General features: G+C 49.8%; 2 long non-coding RNA genes across 6 annotated transcripts; one reads left to right on the forward strand and one right to left on the reverse strand.

Annotated features, from left to right (window-relative positions):
- Positions 1-3,465: 3,465 nt before the first annotated feature.
- LOC129146803 (uncharacterized) lies at positions 3,466-11,235 on the forward strand. 3 transcript variants are annotated; one of them, XR_008554065.1, is made up of 4 exons: positions 3,466-3,502; positions 5,873-5,926; positions 10,545-10,698; positions 10,951-11,235. It is a non-coding gene; the product is annotated as an uncharacterized LOC129146803 (long non-coding RNA). The 3 variants fall into 3 exon arrangements; XR_008554066.1 differs by lacking the exon at positions 3,466-3,502 and adding an exon at positions 4,044-5,208; XR_008554064.1 differs by lacking the exon at positions 3,466-3,502 and having other exon boundaries at positions 5,825-5,926.
- LOC119258298 (uncharacterized) lies at positions 7,608-12,859 on the reverse strand. Of its 3 annotated transcripts, none has more exons than XR_005128172.2 (3): positions 12,767-12,859; positions 10,922-11,137; positions 7,608-7,956 (listed from the first exon to the last, which is right to left on the reverse strand). It is a non-coding gene; the product is annotated as an uncharacterized LOC119258298 (long non-coding RNA). The 3 variants fall into 3 exon arrangements; XR_008554063.1 differs by having other exon boundaries at positions 7,608-7,938; positions 10,375-11,137; XR_008554062.1 differs by having other exon boundaries at positions 10,375-11,137.
- Between the last annotated feature and the right edge of the window lie 6,203 nt (positions 12,860-19,062).

The following is a 19,062-nucleotide window of genomic DNA, read 5'->3' on the forward strand; positions in this document are numbered from 1 at the left end:
GGACACGTGGAAGAGGAGAGGAGGCTCCTGGCGGCAGCAGGGAGGGCGACAGGACGGGCTGGAGTCGTGGAAACGGACCGGGACAGACGGAGACGGCCACCAACCGCAGGACGCAGCGAGGGCCAGGGAGTCGTGTTTCAGGCCATTTCTAGAAGACTCTCGACCCGTGAGGCGCAGACAGCAGATGCCACCAAGATCCCAGCAAGCCAGGACAGAGGTCGTCTCCGCCGCAGGTGCTCTCGCTAACCGGCAAGGTGCCTGGAAGGCAGTGCGGGCTCTGCGGGCAGGTGAAGGCCATGAAAATCCTTGCCAAGAGTGTGAACGTCTGTTTTGAGAGTGGGAAACATCAGTTCTGAGCCTACTGCAAACTCCGGGGCGTCACCGCAGTTACGTCACCAAGAATGAATATTTTACCGAAACACTCACCCTCCTGACTCTGCGAGGCCAGACCCAGCACAGGCGGAGCTACCCGACGACCAGTTGTGGAAGGCTACACATGCGTCCTCCGGACAACCTGGCTGCTCAGGAAGGGTGGACGCCTGGCAAGGGTGCCCCCCGTGCCCACACACCCCCCGGAGGCCAGCGGCATCCACTGTGCCCCCTGGCAGGCATCACTGCTTCTTGAGGTTTGATCAAAGTCAGCTGCAAAGTATCAGGCCCGGGCTTAGCTTTTCAGGAGGCTTTTTATTAGATTCAAAGTCCACATTTGCGAAGGTTTGCTCAGTTCCTCCATTTCCTCCTGGGGTAGTCCTGGTGGGTGGTGTTGACCTACCAACTTATCCTTTTCTTCAAGGTTATATGGAATTTATTAACAGAAATCACTGCTATCTGAGGGACTGCGCCTTCACCTGCGATTCTGTGTATCGATGCTTTCCTTTCTGTGAGCCTCGCGCGGTATCTATTTTGTTTATCTTCTCAAAGAGCCAGCTCCGGGCTTCACGGGTGTGTTGCAGTCTTTCTGATCTCTATTTCTGCTCTTTTATTATTTCCTGCCTTCTACTAATTACGGGTCTTATTTGTTCCTCTTTGCCGGGTTGCTCTAGGCATGACCTTGGGTTGTCTATTGGAATTTTCTGCAAGTCACATTCAGGTAACTTGCGTCACTACTTCTCCACTTTCTTAGAAAATGCATGAAGGTGTGAAGATCTCTCCCCTTGGGGAATCTGCCATAGTAATAAAGAATGAATATTGTAAAAATGGCATCCTTAGATTCTATAGTTTCATTAACATAGTGATGAGTAATTGTCAGCCACATTCACTGCCCACGGGTGCTCTATGCGAAGCCCAGTCCCTTTTGAAGCAACAACCACTGTGATAAAGTTGAATGTGATGAATTATTCACAACGTGCTTGGTCTCTAAATACCTGAGGACCTGGTGCAGCTTGTTGAAGGTCAGTTCCTCCAAGTTTCCATAGCGACCCCGGAGCCGGGTACCCCTCGGGGCCATCTTCCTGCACCTCGTCCTGCTGGAGGCTGCAGTGGGCACCGGCTACTGCGCGGAGTCCCCGGACGCGGCTCGCTCTCGCCCTGGAAACTGAAATTGGAAAGGTAAGAATCACCTGAGCTGCGAAACAGCCCAGGCACAAAAGACGGGCTTAGCTCCACACGTGGTGAACGCTGCTGGACAGAGCAGCCTGCAACAAGGGGTTTGGGTATTTAAACGTTCGCAAGGAACGAGGTCGCAAGCGTGTTCAGGTTACTCGGAACAGGGTTCGTGTCAAGACAGAATTTTTTTTAATCCAGTCTGAAAAGCTCCTGTCTGATTACTTAAAATTTTTTGAAGAAAATTATAAATGCCCATACTTTTTAAAATTCTAATAATTAGTCAAACGTTACTAAACGATCGTTTCTGTCAGTGCGCCTGGACACGTACCTAACCCAGCAGTGGTCACCGGCGGGAGGTCCCGAGGCAGGCGTGGCCGCAGCTGCGGTCAGGGGGACGCGCTCCGGGGCCAGCATGCCTGGGCCGGGAGGTCAGACGGTGCTTGCATGGCCTGGAACGTTCTTGCAGGCGTGTTCACTGAGACTCTGCAAAAGTTGGGAGAGCTGCACTCTGCAGGCTTTGGAGCAAATGTTTGCCTGATGCTGCCTAAAATGATGCTTATTATTAAAAATACCAATGGAGCGTCTTTGGGGTGTGGCTCCGGGTTCAAAACCTCAGTTCTGCTTTGTGGAAGCAGAAAAACATTAAGGGGCGCTAACAAGAGCTTAGTGGTTTAGGCCGTTTCTGGCCACCTTTGGAGAGAGGCTTCCATTTTGTTTTCTTTTCGCTTTTTAGCAAATTAATAATAAGGATTTTGTCCCAAAAGTATATAATTCAACTGGATCAATTCAAATTTTTCATTACTGTTCTCATTTTAATTCTTAACTGAGTAATTGAATAATAAAAATTCCTCTGGTGAGGTAATCACTGTTTCATTTTTTATTCATAATCCTTTTAATTTGGCAATATATGATTTTTGTCTCTTCACTTATTTATTAAAATTAAATGAATTTTCAGACATAAAGTGTGCATATATTTGCATAGCTAAATGGGTTCTTAGCAACATATTACCATGGAAATGAAATAACAGTAAATCAGATTGATCGATGACAGCTTTAATGTTTAAAGTCTTAAATAATGTGGAGTTATTTAAATGTAAGCAGCAGCATGTAAATTAGAGACTAAAATAGCAAATTAAACGGTGACGTGACCGCTCTGACATGGGAGAGGGCGCAGGTGCCCGAGGGGCGTCAGGCAAGGGCGGTCAGAGCCGCCCCCGCGGACACCGGCTGCCCCCCACACCCCCCTCGTGGACACCCCGCCCCCCGCGGACACCCCCTCCCCGCGGACACCCCGAGCCCCCGCGGACGCACCCCCCCACCCCGGCCTCCCCACAGCCCGAGCGGCCTCGGGCTCCTGTCAGCGCGGGACGCGCCGGCGGCCCCACGACACGAGCCGCCCGGCCGCCTCCAGCACCCGCGGCCGGCCTCGCCCCGCGCGCAGACACAGTCCCCAGCGCCGGGCCCGAGCCCCGAGCCCGCGGAGGGCGCCCCCACCCCGCGCGCTTCCCGGCGCGCGAGGACCCCGTGCCCGCGGGCTCCCGCCCCACGTCACGCCGTCTCCCAGCTCCAGGGCTCCGACGTCACACCCCCCGCTTCCTGCCCCCCACGGCTCCCCAGGCTGCGCCCCCCCCGCCCGGGAGACCCGCCCCTCGGCCGCGGCTCCGTGTCCCCCCCCCGCCCCGTCCCGCCCCGCCCCGCGGCCCCGCCCGCCCCGCCCTCCGCGCCGCCAGGGGGCGCGCGCCGCTGCTCCGGCCCGCTTCCCCCGCGCGCCTCTCCGTCCTCGCCTCGCCCCGCCCCCGGCGCGTTGACGTCACGGCCCGGCGCGCTGACGCGGAGCGGCGGGGGCGGAAGTGGCGGGGACGCGGAAGCCGGGAGCGCCCGCCCGCGGAGGGCCCGGGCCGAGGGAGGCGACGCCGGGGCCGCGGCGGGAGCGGGAGGCGCGCCGCCCGGCGGCGAGGTGGGGACGCGCGGCTCCGGGGAGCCTGCGGCGCCGGCGGGAAAGGCCGGGCGGGCGGAGCGGGGCGCGGCGGGTGGGGGCCCCTGTGGGGGGTGAAGGGTCGCGGGCGCGTGTCCAGCGCGCGGCGCGCGGGTCGCTGCCCCACGGCCGCGGAAATGTTACATGATCGTATTTGCAGAGACGGGGAGAGTCGCCTCCGCTTCAGCTCGAGCCTCTAAACCTCAGCCGCGGCGGGGCGGGCGGGCGCCCCCGTGAGCACCCCCCCCCGCCTTCCCCTCTGCCCCGCACCCCCGCAGCCCCCGCACCCCCCGCAGCCCCCGCACCCCCCGCACCCCCGCCCCTGCGCCCAGCCCCTGACTCCCCCGCGGCCGGGCTCGCCTGGCACTCGCTTCCCGCGACTCCGAGTCTCGCCTGCGGGACCCCGGTTTCCTCACGACCCCCCAACGCGAGGGGAGGGCGAGGACGTCGCCCCGCCGGTGGCCGGTGCAGAGCGGCCCAGTCAGGGGACCCGGGCGGGGCGGGCTGGGGGTGCAGGCTCTGCTCGGGTCATTTTGGGTCCTGGAGGAACATGGGGGGCAGGTCGTCCCTGAGTGCGACCCGTGGGTGCCCAGCACCCCTGACGGAAAGCGCGTCCCCCGTGTTTGCTCCCGGCTCCTCCCTGCCGCATTGATCACACCCCCCCCCCCGGGGGCTTTCCGGGCTCCCCGCTCTGCTCCATTGATCTGCATGTTTTATTTCTGTAGACTTATAATTTGGGGAACGTATTGTAAACTTTTCTGGGGCCGACACCCCCTCCCCAACCCAGGTCCAGCCGGCAGGCCAAGCCGCATCCCAGTCTCCCGGGGATGCAGGTTCTGACCCAATGGGTCGCATGGCACCTGGGCCCTGCATTTTTTCACAGGGTCTGAGAGGCTGCCCTTGTTGGTCGTGGGCCCGCATCTGAGGGCTGAGGCTCCCTTAGCTGTGGTGCCCGTGATGTGGCCACTCAGAGCCTGGAAGGGGGAGTTTGACATCCGGAAACTGCCTGAGGCAACTGTAGACTCTCCCTTGAATAGAATCCAGGCTTTCCTGAGTCTTTGAGTGACCAGGAGCCACAAGGCTGCCACACTCTGGCTGCACATCTCTGGTTTCCTAAAGCGGATTATTATTAACTAACTCAGTGTAGTGCAAGCAGTGACCTTCTCTGCATCATCAAAGGACCCACCCGAGAAACCCCGCAGCAGGGACAGCTGGGCACTGTCCCTAACAGGGATGGAAAGTTCCTTCATGGGGAATAATCTGAGACATGGAAGGGCCCTTTCCTAAGATCTTGAGATCTTTTCTCTACTGATATCTGGTGATAAGAGGATTCCTCCTATTTCACGGATTGAATAAGACACAATCACTCATTCACCTGGGGTTAGACATTTTGTAGATAATCCACTTTACTTTTTAACATTTATAATGTGTTAAACTGATTTTACTTCCTCTCCCAAATCCTTTTATGCTTGCTTCGGAGAAAAGTTGGACTCTTCAGGGAAGGAGGAAGAAATCAATGTTTATTGAGCACCTGCCAGAGATTACCTGATCCTGTGCAACAAGTTCATCACTTAAGTTATGTGATCTCCATTAATGACGCTATAGAGATATTCCTACTCCGTAGTTGAGAATCCTAAGGTCTAAAAGAGACCAGGAACTTGTGTAAGATCATACAAATAAGAACAAAGGTCAGGCGTTTTTGGACTTCGTATTTTTGTCTGAATCAGAAGTTGTCAAATGAGGCTAAACTGTAAACCCCCTTGGAGGTCAGGGGGAGGGAAGGAGTGTGGGCGACCCTGTGCATCCTCAAAACAGCTCTACGGTGTTGGATGTCCTCTGCACAGGGAACCTCAGGTTAATACAGAAGTCCAATGTATTACAGGCAGATGCTGTCTTTAATATTGGACGTGATTTACTTAATAGTTTTAGAATCGCTCTAGTTCTAATCCCAAATGTGATTGCTACTTGTTAGACTGCAGTCAACAAAAAAAAACCTTTTCTCTGGGCCTCCGCTGGTGGCAGAGCGGTTGAGCACTGGGCTGCAAAGCAGCCTGCAGCCTCTGCAGCGCCAGTTCAATCCCCGGCCGCTGGGCGAGGGTCCCGCATGGCGTGACAGACCTCTTCTGTCTCACCCACTGCTCCCCTCAGCAGTGTACTTCGGTCCTTCTGCCTGCTCTGCTCCCCGCTCTGGCTCTGGTGAATTCTCTCACCCTCCTGCACTTCTGACTGTACCCAGTGCTTGTATAAATAAATAAATAAATAAATAAATAAATAAATAAATAAATAAATAAATAAATAAATAAATAAATAAATCTTTTTTAAAAAATCTTTTCTCTAATTTTTCCCGTACAGCATGCTTAACTTCTATACCTACCAGAAGGGATTCTTGCAGATCTAGAGCAACTGGTAAGAAAGGGATGCCTTAGCAGTGCCTGCAGTATTATTCAGGATAAGACCCCCCCTTTAGTTGTTAATGTTTAGATTTATCTCATCTATACAAATGAGAAGCATGCTAGACACAGTGACCAGTGTCCTCAAGATGTTGGTATTCATGGTGATTTTGTTATTCATGTTTTTTCTGTTGACAGATTTCTCAATGAACTTGTGTTATTTTGTGATTAGATTAAAAGGGGTTATTTATATATGTTCTAAAATTTAGATCCTTGCACATCGCTCTTAGTAATTCTCTTTCCAGTACTGAAGAGCACACATGCTTTGTCTGAAATGATACTGATTATTTTTATCATTACAATGAACCGAATGTAAAGTTGAGTGTAAAGATGTATGTCCTACTTAAAAAAATTCCCTGGAGCTAGAGGCGGCGCTCCCGCCTGCCTATGACTGTGCAGGCGTTTCTTGTCACAAACCTTTTGCGTTCACAGCTCTTTCTGCCCACTGGTGTATGTGCACCGTCCCTTACTTACCTTAGCTTTTAAATTGTCTTTTGGATATAAACAAAATAAAAAAATTCTCTGGAGATAAAACCAGGTCTATTTGATCATGACACATATTTTTAAACATATTGTGACAAGCGTTTCTCTATCCAAGCACCAGCTGTGATCACCTCCTATCTTTATTAGGTTTGCCATAGTGGGCGTAGGGCCAGCCCCAAACAGCAGCCTCAGCAAAATACATTTATTTGCTTTAGTAGGTGTACTTACCCTCCACTAAATAAAAGGTGATACAGGCACACCTTGGAGAGATCGTTGGTTCATTTCCAGAATACCACAACAAACGTAATACTGCGTAAATCAAGTCACTACTTTTTTGTTGGTTTCCTGGTATGAATAAAAATTGCTCACACTAGAGTGTAGTCTATTAAGTGTGCAATCGTGTTTTGTCTAATAACAACATACCCTAATTAGATATGACTGAAACGTGAGGTGAGCATATACTTTTTGGAAAATAGCAGTTTGACTTACTCCAGTCCAGGTTGCCACAAACCTTCACTTTGTGAAAGGCAGTACCTGAGAGGTATGATGAAGCAAAGCAAGCAGGACGGGGTGTGCCTTTATAGACACTTGTGAGAATGATCTTTTGGGTTTTAATAAAGTACACATATCTTGATAAGTGGACTCCAATTTAATGATGATGTCTGTGCATGACTGTTTTTTCAGCAGTTACATCGGCACTGGAGAGTGTGTATTCTTTTCCATGATAGAACATTCTCTTCCATGATATGAACACTCAAAGTAGTGAACAAGGGTTTGCTAAGTGCCCACTGTCTGCCAGGGACTGTGCTATACACACAGCCTCCTTAAAATTAAATGCAGTCTTTTAAAAATGTAAAAACCTTATAGCTACCATTGGTGGAATCTCAGTTGTAAGTAGAAAACACAGAGTTTAGTGTTTATGATGTTACTGAAGAGCTACAGAGCAAGCAGAGTGGGAAACATGACTTGGTTTCTGGTTCAGTTCTTCCCCAGGCTGTACATCCCTGTGTCCGCAGGGAGGAAGCCAGTACTTCCTGCCACCTGCTGATCCTTTCGCTCCCCAAACTGGACATGACATTACGGTCGACACTTGGGATCATGGTACCATTTCTGTGCTTTGTTGCTTTGAACCATCAGTGGTTTTTTAGGTTTATTTTTATTTATTCATGCATTTGTATTTATTTATGCATACAAGAACTCTACCGATTTCGAATTCAAAGTTTGTGTTTTTGTTTAAAGATTTTATTTATTTTTGGGCCTCCCCTGGTGGCGCAGCGGGTTGAGCACAGCGCTGTGAAGCTGTCCACAGCCTCTGTTGCGTCGGTTTGATCCTGGCCTGCCGACGAGAATCCCACATGGCGCTCCTGTTTCGCCCACTGCTCCCCTCAGCGGTGTATTTTGTCAGTCTTCCTGTTTTGTTCCTTGCTCTGTCTCTGGTGAGTCCTCTCACCCTCCCGTGCATCTGGCCTGTACCCCAGTTCTTGCCTGCATGAATAAATAAATCTTTAAAAAAGAAGATATTTTATTTATTTTTGTGTAGAGGAGCTGGGGTGTGGGCCAGAGGTGTGGGGGGATGAGAATATTCACAAGAGACAGAGTGGGGAGCAGAACACACAGATCTACTGAAATACACTGCTCAAGGGAGCAGCGGGCAAGACAGGGGATGTCTTCTCTGCCCTATATGGGTTATCTCCCTGGCTGGGGATTGAACTCAGGCCATCTGGTGGGCCATTGTGGTGACAGTACTGAGACTTAACCCCTAGGCTAGCAGGGAGGCCCTCAAAGTTTGCTTTAATGTTGAATAAGCATAATTATTGGTTGAGCTCATTTAATGTTATGAAATACTAATACAAATGTGTAAGTTATTTTTGAAGTTTCACTAAAAATATTTTCATTATGAATGTGATTGTGAGCATTGTCTGAGAGGCTTGTAGATGTTCTGAGACCTGTGGAATTGGTCATATTCTTTACATGCAGACTTTACAACTTGAGGCAGATTGAAAAATTGGCATCTTTGGTATAATGGAAGATCTGGTGATCATTGTATTTTAGATTAAATAATTTAGAATATTATAATACTTAATATTCAGAATAATCTGGAACAATTGAGCTGAGTCTGTGTGAGCTGAGTCTGTGTGGGTTACTATGGTATTATTTTCTCTCTGAGTCTAGGATAATGTAGGTGCTATTGCTTGAACAGCCTCAGTGGCCACTTTGTTCTGGTGGGTTTAGGGTGAACCTCTTCTGCTGTTTGTTCCCAGTATTTGGTGTTTAGCTTTCATGGTTACCACATTGTGGAAAATAAGCTAAGGACATACATGCACCAACACTAAAGCTAGCCTTTCACTTGGGTCTGCAGTTAATGGATTTTATAGAACAACTTGCAGTATGCTTGTTCATCATTAATGTACACAGAAAGACTGACATTTGCAGTGACAGGTGCCTGTTTTCCTTAAGCACTGGAAAAGACAACAAGAACCTTAACAATTCAAAGATCATAATTTTTATGTAAAAAATTTGTATATGAGCTAAGCAGGCTGAGGTCTGAGCATCCCTAACATACAAATGCTATGTCCATGTTTCGGGAAGATATACTTTTCTGGTGGCAGTGTAGCTGGGTGTTTCTGCTAAATAAGTAAGTCTTATGTGGCCCTGTGTGAACCATGGTTATTATATATGGAGGGGCCTCCCTGGGGCACAGCCGGTAGAACGCTGTGCTGTGAAGCTGTCCGCAGGCTCTGCAGAATGAGTTCGATCCCCAGCCAGCCAGGGAGAAACCCACATGGCGTGGCAGACCTCTCCTGCCTCACCCGCTGCTCCTCTCAGCAGTGTCTTCGATCGGTCTGCCTGTTCTGCTCCCCACACTCTATGGTGAATTCTCTCACCCTCCCGTGCCTCTGACCTGTACCCCAGTTCTTGTATAAATAAATAAATCTTTAAAAAAAATAAAATAAAAAATAAAGAATATGGAGAAGGTGACTGTAGGGTAAAGAAAATGTCAGGCTTTTCTGCCCTTCCGCCATCAGGATAGATGATGGATCCTTGTCCTGAATGCATGCCTGATGGCGGGCACCTGGAGTAGGGTGTGGGCATAGGTAGATGGGATTCAGCTGAGCTAAGACTGTGCTTTTAAGGGCGGCGTCACGGGGGGACGCCAGCAGCCCCAGCCAGCAGCAGCAGAACCTGAAGGAGAAGCCGAAGCAGAAGCAGAGAAGGCCAGAGAGCCCAGATAGAGTGAAGACTTGCTGGGGGCTGGGAGGCCTGCCAGCCTCCCAGCCCCCCAGCCAGCACCCCTGCCTGCCATATGCCTGGTGAACCCCAAATAAAAAACCTGCAAAACTACTGAGGACTCTGACTCCTCCTTTACCCGGTCTGCATGGGATCAGAAAACCTGCCCTGTGCCCATGTCCTGCCTTTACAGTGACTTCATTAAGTTGCAGGGAGATAAGGGTTAGATGGAGTGCTCAGCGCGTATGTTTCACTTACATGTCTTGAAATGAACCCTTGCAGGTGTGTGTACCTGATTAGGGGTGAAGGTTTTGGCTACAACCCAGGCTGCAAAAACTGCTACAGCCTGTGTGCTCATGAACGAAAGAGCCTTGAGAAGCTGGTGTCTTGTCCTATATGCCTTTCTTTGTAGAACTCAGGACCCCAAAGGAAACTCAGGTGTGTGTCTGAGATGGTACTTGGTGAGCAGCAGACCAGGTCAGCATGCCAAGGAGCAGCCCTCAGCCATGTCTGCTTGCTCCTTGGAATCACAAAGCTGTTAGGCATGAGGCAGCTTTTGAGCTGTGGCTGCCTAGTCCTTTTCCTATCAGAATAGCAGCTGATAATCATATTACTTACTCTCTCAATGAAATCCTTCTGAGGTGTACCTGCCCACCGTGCAGAAGCTCTTTACTATGTTAGGAAGGTGTGTACCTTGATTCTCCCATCTACTCCACAGGTGGGCACTGCGGACGTCTCTCCCCTGAGGTGGCCCCTTTCACGACACTTCCTAGTCCTCCCAGTTGCTCTTCCTGCTGTTTGCTCAGGCTGTCTCCAGAGCGTGCTGAACACACACAAGTGTTTTTTTTTTTTTTCTTCATTAGGCCCAGGTGTCTTCTCCTTCCTCCCTTGCTTGGGGTGCTACAAGGATACAGAAGCACCTTCCTCCAATCCTGCACACTCTATCATCAAGACATTCTCAGTGGTGCAGTAGCGACTGGGATGGGGTGAAAAGTGATTCTTGGAGACTGAGAAAAGGTTTTATGCGTGTGTGTGTGTGAACTATGGATACATATAGTGCATCAACAGATAAATAATTTTTACCTGCGGTGTTACAATTTCATGATTGGGGAAAAACATCTGCTTTTTTTTTTTTACCCTTTTACTTTACTTCCTAAACTTTGAGATAGTTTAATGTTTTCATTGCTAGTCCTAGTGAGCTAATGTTCCTTTTTGAGAGTCTAAAGTATGTATTTCTTACACATAATCTTTTTGTGTACTTGGTTCTAGTGCGAGGGAAGCATCAACAGCTTGCAGCTGACAGGGGCGTGAGCTGGTGGCCGGCGAGGTGACGCAGGTGCTGCCATTCGTTCTGAGAAGAGAGTAGCTGCTCCTCCCTTCTGCAGAAAACTGCGTTTGGACTGTTTGCACGGCCTGTGATAGTGACTGCACTTTGGGGAAACGACCTGAGGAAACGCTGGAAATACGGATAAAAATTTTAAGTATGAACTGAGGCCCAACACCTGCTTCACAGAGAGGACTGTCTGGAAGCGCCTGCTGAGAGCCCGCGGGGGGGGGGGGCGGCTAGTCCCCGTGTGTCCGTGTGACGAAGCGCGGCGGTTCGAGGGGGCGTGACTGGGGGCCGAGGAACGCGGAGGGTCCCGGGGCGACAAGGGCGGAGAAGCGGCGGGGCCGGCCTGGGGTGGGCGGGGCGGGGCGCGGGGATAACGGGGGGGGGGCGGCGCCCGGGGGGCGTGGGGGTGGAGCAGGCGCGCGTCTAACCCCAAGGAGACACGTCCCGCTTTTCAGGGGCGCCCGAAGCTCTGGTGACATTATTTTTGGAGAACACACGGCTATTCGCCCCGGGTCACTGAACCCTGAAAGGCCGGCCCGGCGGGCGTGGCCACCGAGCGTCCAGGTGTGTCCGGGCCGCCCCCCGCCCGCCCCCTGCCCGCCCGCCTGACGCCCCCCCTGCCCGCCCCCTGCCCGCCCGCCTGACGCCCCCCTGCCCGCCCGCCTGACGCCCCCCTGCCCGCCCCCTGCCCCCCCGCCCGCCGCCTGACGCCCCCCTGCCCGCCCGCCTGACGCCCCCCTGCCCGCCCGCCTGACGCCCCCCTGCCCGCCCGCCTGACGCCCCCCCCTGCCCGCCCCCCGCCCGCCCGCCTGACGCCCCCCTGCCCGCCCGCCCCCCTTCCCCCCTGCCCGCCCGCCTGACGCCCCCCCGCCCGCCCGCCTGACGCCCCCCGCCCGCCCCCCTCCCCCCCTGCCCGCCCCCTGCCCGCGGCTCCCCGGCCGCCCCCTCCGGCGTTCCTGGCGTCCTGGGCCGCGAGGAGGTCGGCGCTGCGGGGCGCGCCCCTCAGGACCCCGCGGGCCCCGCGCGTCGCGGGAGGACGAGGTGAGCCGGGGGAGGGCGGGCGGGAGGGCGAGCGCGTCTCCCTGGGCGGCTGAAGGAGGGTCCGGTCAGAAGAGGGGGGGGCTGGTGAGGAGAACTGGGGGGGTCTTTGGGGTTCAGTTTTGAGCACGGAGTCACCTAGGGGGTCAGTTTCATGCCTGAGGGGACCCCCTGACGGCCGTGGGTCCCCGAGTTTGCTCCGGCTCCTCGTGGCTCGAGGACGCGCCTGGGGGCTCTGGGCGCTGCTCTGCCCGGGCCGCGCGGCTGCTACTGTGGGTGATGGTGTCCTTGGGGCAGACTGAGGTTTTCTGGGGTGACCCCCTCCCCGCCCCGGGCCTAGCAGGCGGAGGGAAGCCCCGGCCCGACCCCCAGTCTGAGCAGCCCGACCCGCCGCCCCGGCCTCGCCCGCAGGGAGGCGTCTCCTCGACCCGGGCCCCGGAGGCCCCCGAGGAGGCTTAACCCGCGGCCTGGGGCCCTCGGGGCTTCTCGGAGGCGGAGGCTGCACCCGTCAGCGCCTCAGGGAGGGGCTCGGGCGGGGGGGGGGGGGGGGGGGGGGGGCAGGCGCCCTGGGGGGACAGCGCGGCTTCGTGCGGAGACGCCCCCTGAGGCGAACGCCCGGCCCGGCCACTCACCGCGGTGCCCCCTGCCCCCAGGCCCGGACGCCTCCCGGGTCACCAGCAGGCGCCGCTTTTACTGGTGGTTGATTTTACTGACCTGTGCTGTGGGGCTGCGGGGGTGTGTCTCCGTCGTCCGTCTGGCTCTGCCGCGCACCATTGCCTCGCGCGTCCGTTTTGCCATAAACGGCGACTTTCCGTCCCCGAGGCCGCCGCGTGCTCTGCAGCGAGCATCGGCCTCGTCTGCTCGGCCAGGGCGCACGCGTTAATTTTTTTTGTATGGAACCGGGGTACAGGCCAGAGGTGGGGGGTGAGAGGACTCCCCAGAGACAGAGCGGGGGGCAGAACCGGTGGGTCCATGAAACCCGCTGCTGAGGGGAAGGGGCTGAGGCGAGGTCTGCTGTGCCGGCGCGTCAGCTCCCTGGCCGGGGCCGCACTCCAGCCTTAGCCGTGACAGCCGAGACCTCCCTAACCCCTTAGTCGTGACAGCCGAGACCTCCCTAACCCCTTAGTCGTGACAGCCGAGACCTCCCTAACCCCTTAGCCATGACAGCCGAGACCTCCCTAACCCCTTAGTCGTGACAGCCGAGACCTCCCTAACCCCTTAGTCGTGACAGCCGAGACCTCCCTAACCCCTTAGTCATGACAGCGCCGAGGCCGGTTGTTACCATTTTTTGGTGATAATTTGGATAAACATGTGGAGGCGGTTGCCTGACATTCCCTTTCTCATGTTGATGTGTGTTGTGAATGTGTCAGGACTATGTTTATTCTGTTCATTGTTATAAAATATATTTACCGCTGAATATTTTTAAGCCAGGCATTTTATGGCATTAACCACATTCACATCATGTCTAGAACATTCCATTCCCCCAGTTAAACGCTGCTCCCCATTCCTCTTCACCCTCATCCTCTGGCACCCACATTCTACTGCTGTCTCTGAAATTTGTCTGCTCTGGACCCCTGGCAGAAATGGACTTATAGGCTCTTAGTCCATTTGCGTCTTCCTTAACGTAATGACTTTAAGGTTCCTACAGTTGTAGCTTGTATCAGAATTTTCTTCGTTTTTAAGGCTGAATAATAGTCCATCACATAGATGCCACATTTTGTTTTTTCGTTTATTCTTCCATCAACATGCAAGTTCTTTCTAGACTTTGACAGGCTGTGAGTAATGCTTACATGATTGTGGGCATACAGATGTCAGTTTCAGCCGCTGCTTTGAATTCTTCAGTTTTCCCTGAAGTGGAATTGCTCTGTCATCCATTCATTTTATGCTTCATTTTCAAAGGAACGGCCAGAATGTTTTCCCATGGCAGCTGTGCTATTTTATATTGTTCCTCAAATGACAGAATCATACTGAAGTTTATAGAGCCTTTCTTTATTCACCATTCGATGGACATCAACAGTATTTTCCCACTTGACAATACTAAACCCTTCCACAGATGCCATCATGTACAAGTGTCACGGAATTCCAATCATATGTGGGTCGTGGACACCATGGCATCCCTTGAAAAACTTAGCACACAACTAAGCTTATAGAAAATGGTGATTTTTACAATACAGCAACAAAAAAAGTGAGAATTTTAAAAAAACACTTATGCACACAAGAACTGGCGTGTAAGCCAAAGGTGCAAGGGTGGGGTGAGAGGATTAACCAGAGAGAGTGGGGAATAGAACAGGCAAACTGACTGAAACACACTGCTGAGGGGAGCAGCGGGCGAGACAGGAGAGGTCTGCTGCGCGGTGTGGGTCAGCTCCCTGGCCGGGGATCGAGCTCATGCTGCAGTGGCTCGTGATAGCCTGACAGCACTGTCTTTAACCCCTTGCGCCACCAGGAAGGCCGCTCATTTGTGCTCTTTGGGTAGATCCAGAGGAGTGGAATTGCTAGGTCATGTGGAAGATACATTTTCAGTCTTCTGAAGAATCTCCACACCTCTTTCCATAGTGGCTGGACTAGTTCACACTCCCACCAACAGTGTAAGAGGGTCCTTTTCTCCACATCCTCACCAGCACTTGCTGTTTGTGTGTGTGTGTGGTTTTTTTTTAACTGTGGGCCATTCTCACAGGTGTGAGGTGGTTTCTCGTGGTGATTGTGTTTTGCATTTCCCTGATGATAAATGATGAGACATTTTTCATGTGCCTGTTGGCCAACTGCGTATCTTCTTTAGGGAAGTGACTATTTAGCTCCTCGCCCCATTTTTGATTGGGTTGTTTTCATTTTGTTTAGTTGTGTAAGTACTTTGTAGATCTTTGATATTCCTTATCAGATGTAGAGTATGCGAGGATTTTCCCCATTCAGAAGGGTGTCTCTTTTTGTTTTGGTCACTGTCTTTTTTGCCATAGAGAAAACTTTTATTTTCTCCTTTATATGTTTCTGAGATTTATGTTAGGGAGGGTTTTGCATAGGTTTTCCTCTCTATATTTTATGATTTCAGGTCTTCTATCCAAGTCTTTTATCCATTTTGAGTTGATTTTCATGTGTGGTGTGAGATCATGGTCTAGTTTCATTATTTTACATGTGGCAGTCCAATTTTCCAGCACCCTTTATTGAAATGGCTTTCCTTGTTCCAGTGTCTGTACTTTGTTCCTTTCTTGTATATTAACTGTCCGTAAACATGTGGTTTTATTTCCGGGCTCTCAATTCTATTCCATTGGTCTGTGTGTCTGTTTTGTTCCATTACCATGCTGCTTTAACTATGATGGCTTCATAGTATAGTTTGAAGTCAGAAGTATGATACCTTCATTTACCCCCTTTTATATCAGGGGTCTTTTGTGTTTCCATATGAACTTCCATAATCTTTGTTCTATTTCTTTGAGGAATGCCATTGGGATTGTTATTGGAATTGCATTAAATCTATAAATTGGTTTGGGTTGGGTGGCCATTTTGACAATTTTGACTCTTCCAACCTATGAGCTGGGTATATCTTTCCATTTCTTTGTGTTTTCTATTTCTTTTAACAACGTTTTATAGTTTTCCTGGTAAAGGTCTTTCACCTCTTTTGTTAGCTTTATTCCCAGGTAATTAATTTTGTGTGTGTGAAATTGTAAGTGGGACAGTTTTTTTAATTTCTTCTTCTAGTTCATTATTTGTACATAGGAAGGCATATGTTAACTATTTTTAAGTGCAGAGTTTGGTGGCATTACGTACACTCACACCGTCATGTCACTCTCATTTCTGAAACCAGGGAGTCCCCAAAGGCTTAAATACACGCCCAAAATAGTCCTGCATTCTTTCTGCTTATTGCTTAAATGTTAACCAATTCTAAATACTTTCGGTCTTCTAGCCTGGCTACATTATCAAGACGAACATGTTTTTCCCAAGCAGTTCTGCTTCTCCACATAAAAATTACCTCGCAGCCCAAGGCAGGTCCTTTGTCTGAAAGGTATCCAGCCGTCAGAAGGACCTGACTTAAGGATGTCTCCCTTTAGGATTTCATCTGGGAACAGATATGTGACAAAAGATAATAGGACAAGTCCAACCACAAGTGTATTTTAAGCATCTGTTATTTTGGTTAACACCCCATTGTCCAAAGTGAATTATATGGCCTATGGCTAAGTCCAAAGTCATGGAGCAGAGAAGCTCACTTCAGCTGCATCAATGCTATGGTAAGAGTAATCTATTGCTCGGGGATGTAAAATTAGGTAGAATCGTTAAATCAAATCATCATATACTTGGAAGGCATTTTTACCCTTTCGAGGTAGTTTGGAAAGTACAAGAAACCATGTTTATTACCATTTTTTTTAAAGATTTATTTATTTATTATTTATACAAGCACTGGGTACAGTCAGAAGCGTGGGAGGGTGAGAGAATTCACCAGAACCAGAGCGGGGAGCAGAACAGGCAGAAGGACCGAAGGACACTGCTGAGGGGAGCAGCGGGCGGCAGGAGAGGTCTGCGCGCCGTGCGGGACCCTCCTCCGGTGGCCGGGGAGCAGCCGGGGATAGAACCAGCAGGGGAGCAGCCGGGGATCGAACCGGCGCTGCAGAGGCTGCGGGCAGCTTCACAACCCAGCGCTCAACCGCTGTGCCCCTGGGGAGGCCCATCCATTTTTTATTAATATGACTTTTTATGATTCTTTAAACATCTTAACTTTACTTATAATCAACTTTGTGCCTTCACCTAAGTAATAGGTTTCTTCTATAAAACCATTTTTATGCATTGTCTTTTGCAGTCTAGCAAATCATCCCAAAGTGAATGGCTTGAAAACACAGTTTGATATTTGGCTACAATTTAGGCTGTGCACAGCTGGGATAGCTTGCTTATATAAGGACCTCCACTGAGGGATCCGTGGTGTCTACTTTACACCTGGAGCTGGATCTTTGATCAGAGACATCTAGAACATTTTAATCTTGTCTAATTACTTTACTAAAATTCTTCTTCACTTTTATTCAAAACAAAATATGTAAATTTATTTAACAAGTATGTACTACCAGTAAGGCATATATTAAATGGCAGTAAAATTTCCTTCAACTTAACATGTGATAAAGAACAAACTGTAAATAGTCTCCTGCTCACCCCTAGGAGGCCACTGTTTTAAATTAGTAGATAGTTTTTCTAATGATCAAATTCTCATCTAATTCTCACTTTGGTTAGGTTAACAGTGAATCTGAAAATATATGAGTTATCACAATAGTTTTTTTCTAATTTACATAATAGTACTAGTGATTAACAGATGGTCTATACAGTATTTCCAATACCCAGGAATATCTTATAGCTCTGTCCTCCTCATTGTCTTATGGGTACTCTCCATGTGGATGAATTAAAGGAGCGGGGAGATCCTGGAGGGATGACACAGACCAGGAAGTAGCACATACCTCCTGTCCCCATATCCAAAGGACAGCGCCACACACAGAATGGGCCCACACACCAACTACTGGGCATGGTACCAGGGACGGGATCCACCTAGATGCCCCATTTCCAAGACCCACCCCTATGCCCAGGGCTTGAAGCTAAATTGGAAAATAAGTGGCAAATTACCCTCTATTAGTTTTCTGGTTATCAGTGATGAATAAAGCTACTGTGTTGCCCTTAAGTTGGGACTGTCTGATCAAATCATCAAGTAGAAATTTTTTGAGATGAGGCAGGATGTGAAAACACCATGAATTGGGACTATGTCACATTAAAAAGCTTTTTACACAGCAAGAGAAAATATCAACACATGCAAAATGAAGACAGCCTACTGCATGGGAGAGGCAATTTCTACAGCACACATTTAATAAAGAGTTAATATTCAAGGTATGAAAATAACTCTTACGACTTCATAATTACTTTTTAATAGACTATCTGAATAGATAATTCTCCAAAGAGGACACACAGATGTCCACCAGGAACATAAGAAAATTCTCATTCCTTATTATTATGGAAATGCAAATCAAAACCACAATCAGATATCAAAAAAACAAGCAACAACAAATGTTGGCGAGGATGTGATGAAAAAGGAACTCTCCTGCACTGCTGGTGGGAGTGCAAACTGGTCCAACCACTATGGAGAGCTGTGTGGAGATTCCTCAGTCTACTAAAAATGGAGCTACCATATGACCCAGCAATTTCACTCCTAGGGATCTACCCAAAGGACACAAAAAACATTGATTTAAAAGAACACCTGTACCCCTCTGTTTATTGTGGCACTATTTACAATAGGTAAAACCTGGAAACAACCCAAATGCCCAAAAATAGAGGACTGGATCAAGAAGATGTGGTCCATATACACAATGGAATATTACTCAGCAATCAAAAAAGATAAAATCATGCCATTCGCAGCAACATGGATGGAGCTAGAAGGAATTATGCTCAGTGAAATAAGCCAGAAGGAAAAAGAAATATATCAGATGGTTTCACTGATAGCAGGAATATAGGGGAACCAAATTAGATATCAATGTAAAAAAAAAAAAAGTACAAAACACAACAAAGCTAAAACAGACAATTATAAATCAGAGACACACTGCAGGGGAGGAGGTGGAGAGGTATCAGAGGGAGGGAGGAGCACAGGGGACTGAGGTGATGGTGCACGGGTGCACCGGTGAAGGAAATTATGGAGGCTACACCTGAGGGGGTGGGGGGAAGCAAATATTGTTTAAAAATGAACAATGATGTAAAAACATTTAAAATTTTAAAAAGACAAAAAAACTGAGCAAACAAAAATACATATTTGCAAAAACCAAAATCGAACTACAAGCAAACATCAAAAATGGTTGTTTTAATAGCAATATGGCTCTGCTTGTGAAAATGACAACCGAAAAAAAGAACATTGAAAGAAATGTAGCCAAAACATGGTCACATTCAACTGTTTTCTGTTAACAGTTACAAACATAAGATAATTTTTTAAAATGTGTCCAAAAAGTATACAGAATAAAGCTTTACATTTAAGAGAAAAAATGATTAAATGAAAATGGCCATGC

Source organism: Talpa occidentalis, unplaced genomic scaffold, assembly GCF_014898055.3.
Source record: "Talpa occidentalis isolate TD23 unplaced genomic scaffold, MPIMG_talOcc4v2.1 talOcc4.4, whole genome shotgun sequence".
Taxonomy (NCBI): Eukaryota; Metazoa; Chordata; class Mammalia; order Eulipotyphla; family Talpidae; genus Talpa; species Talpa occidentalis.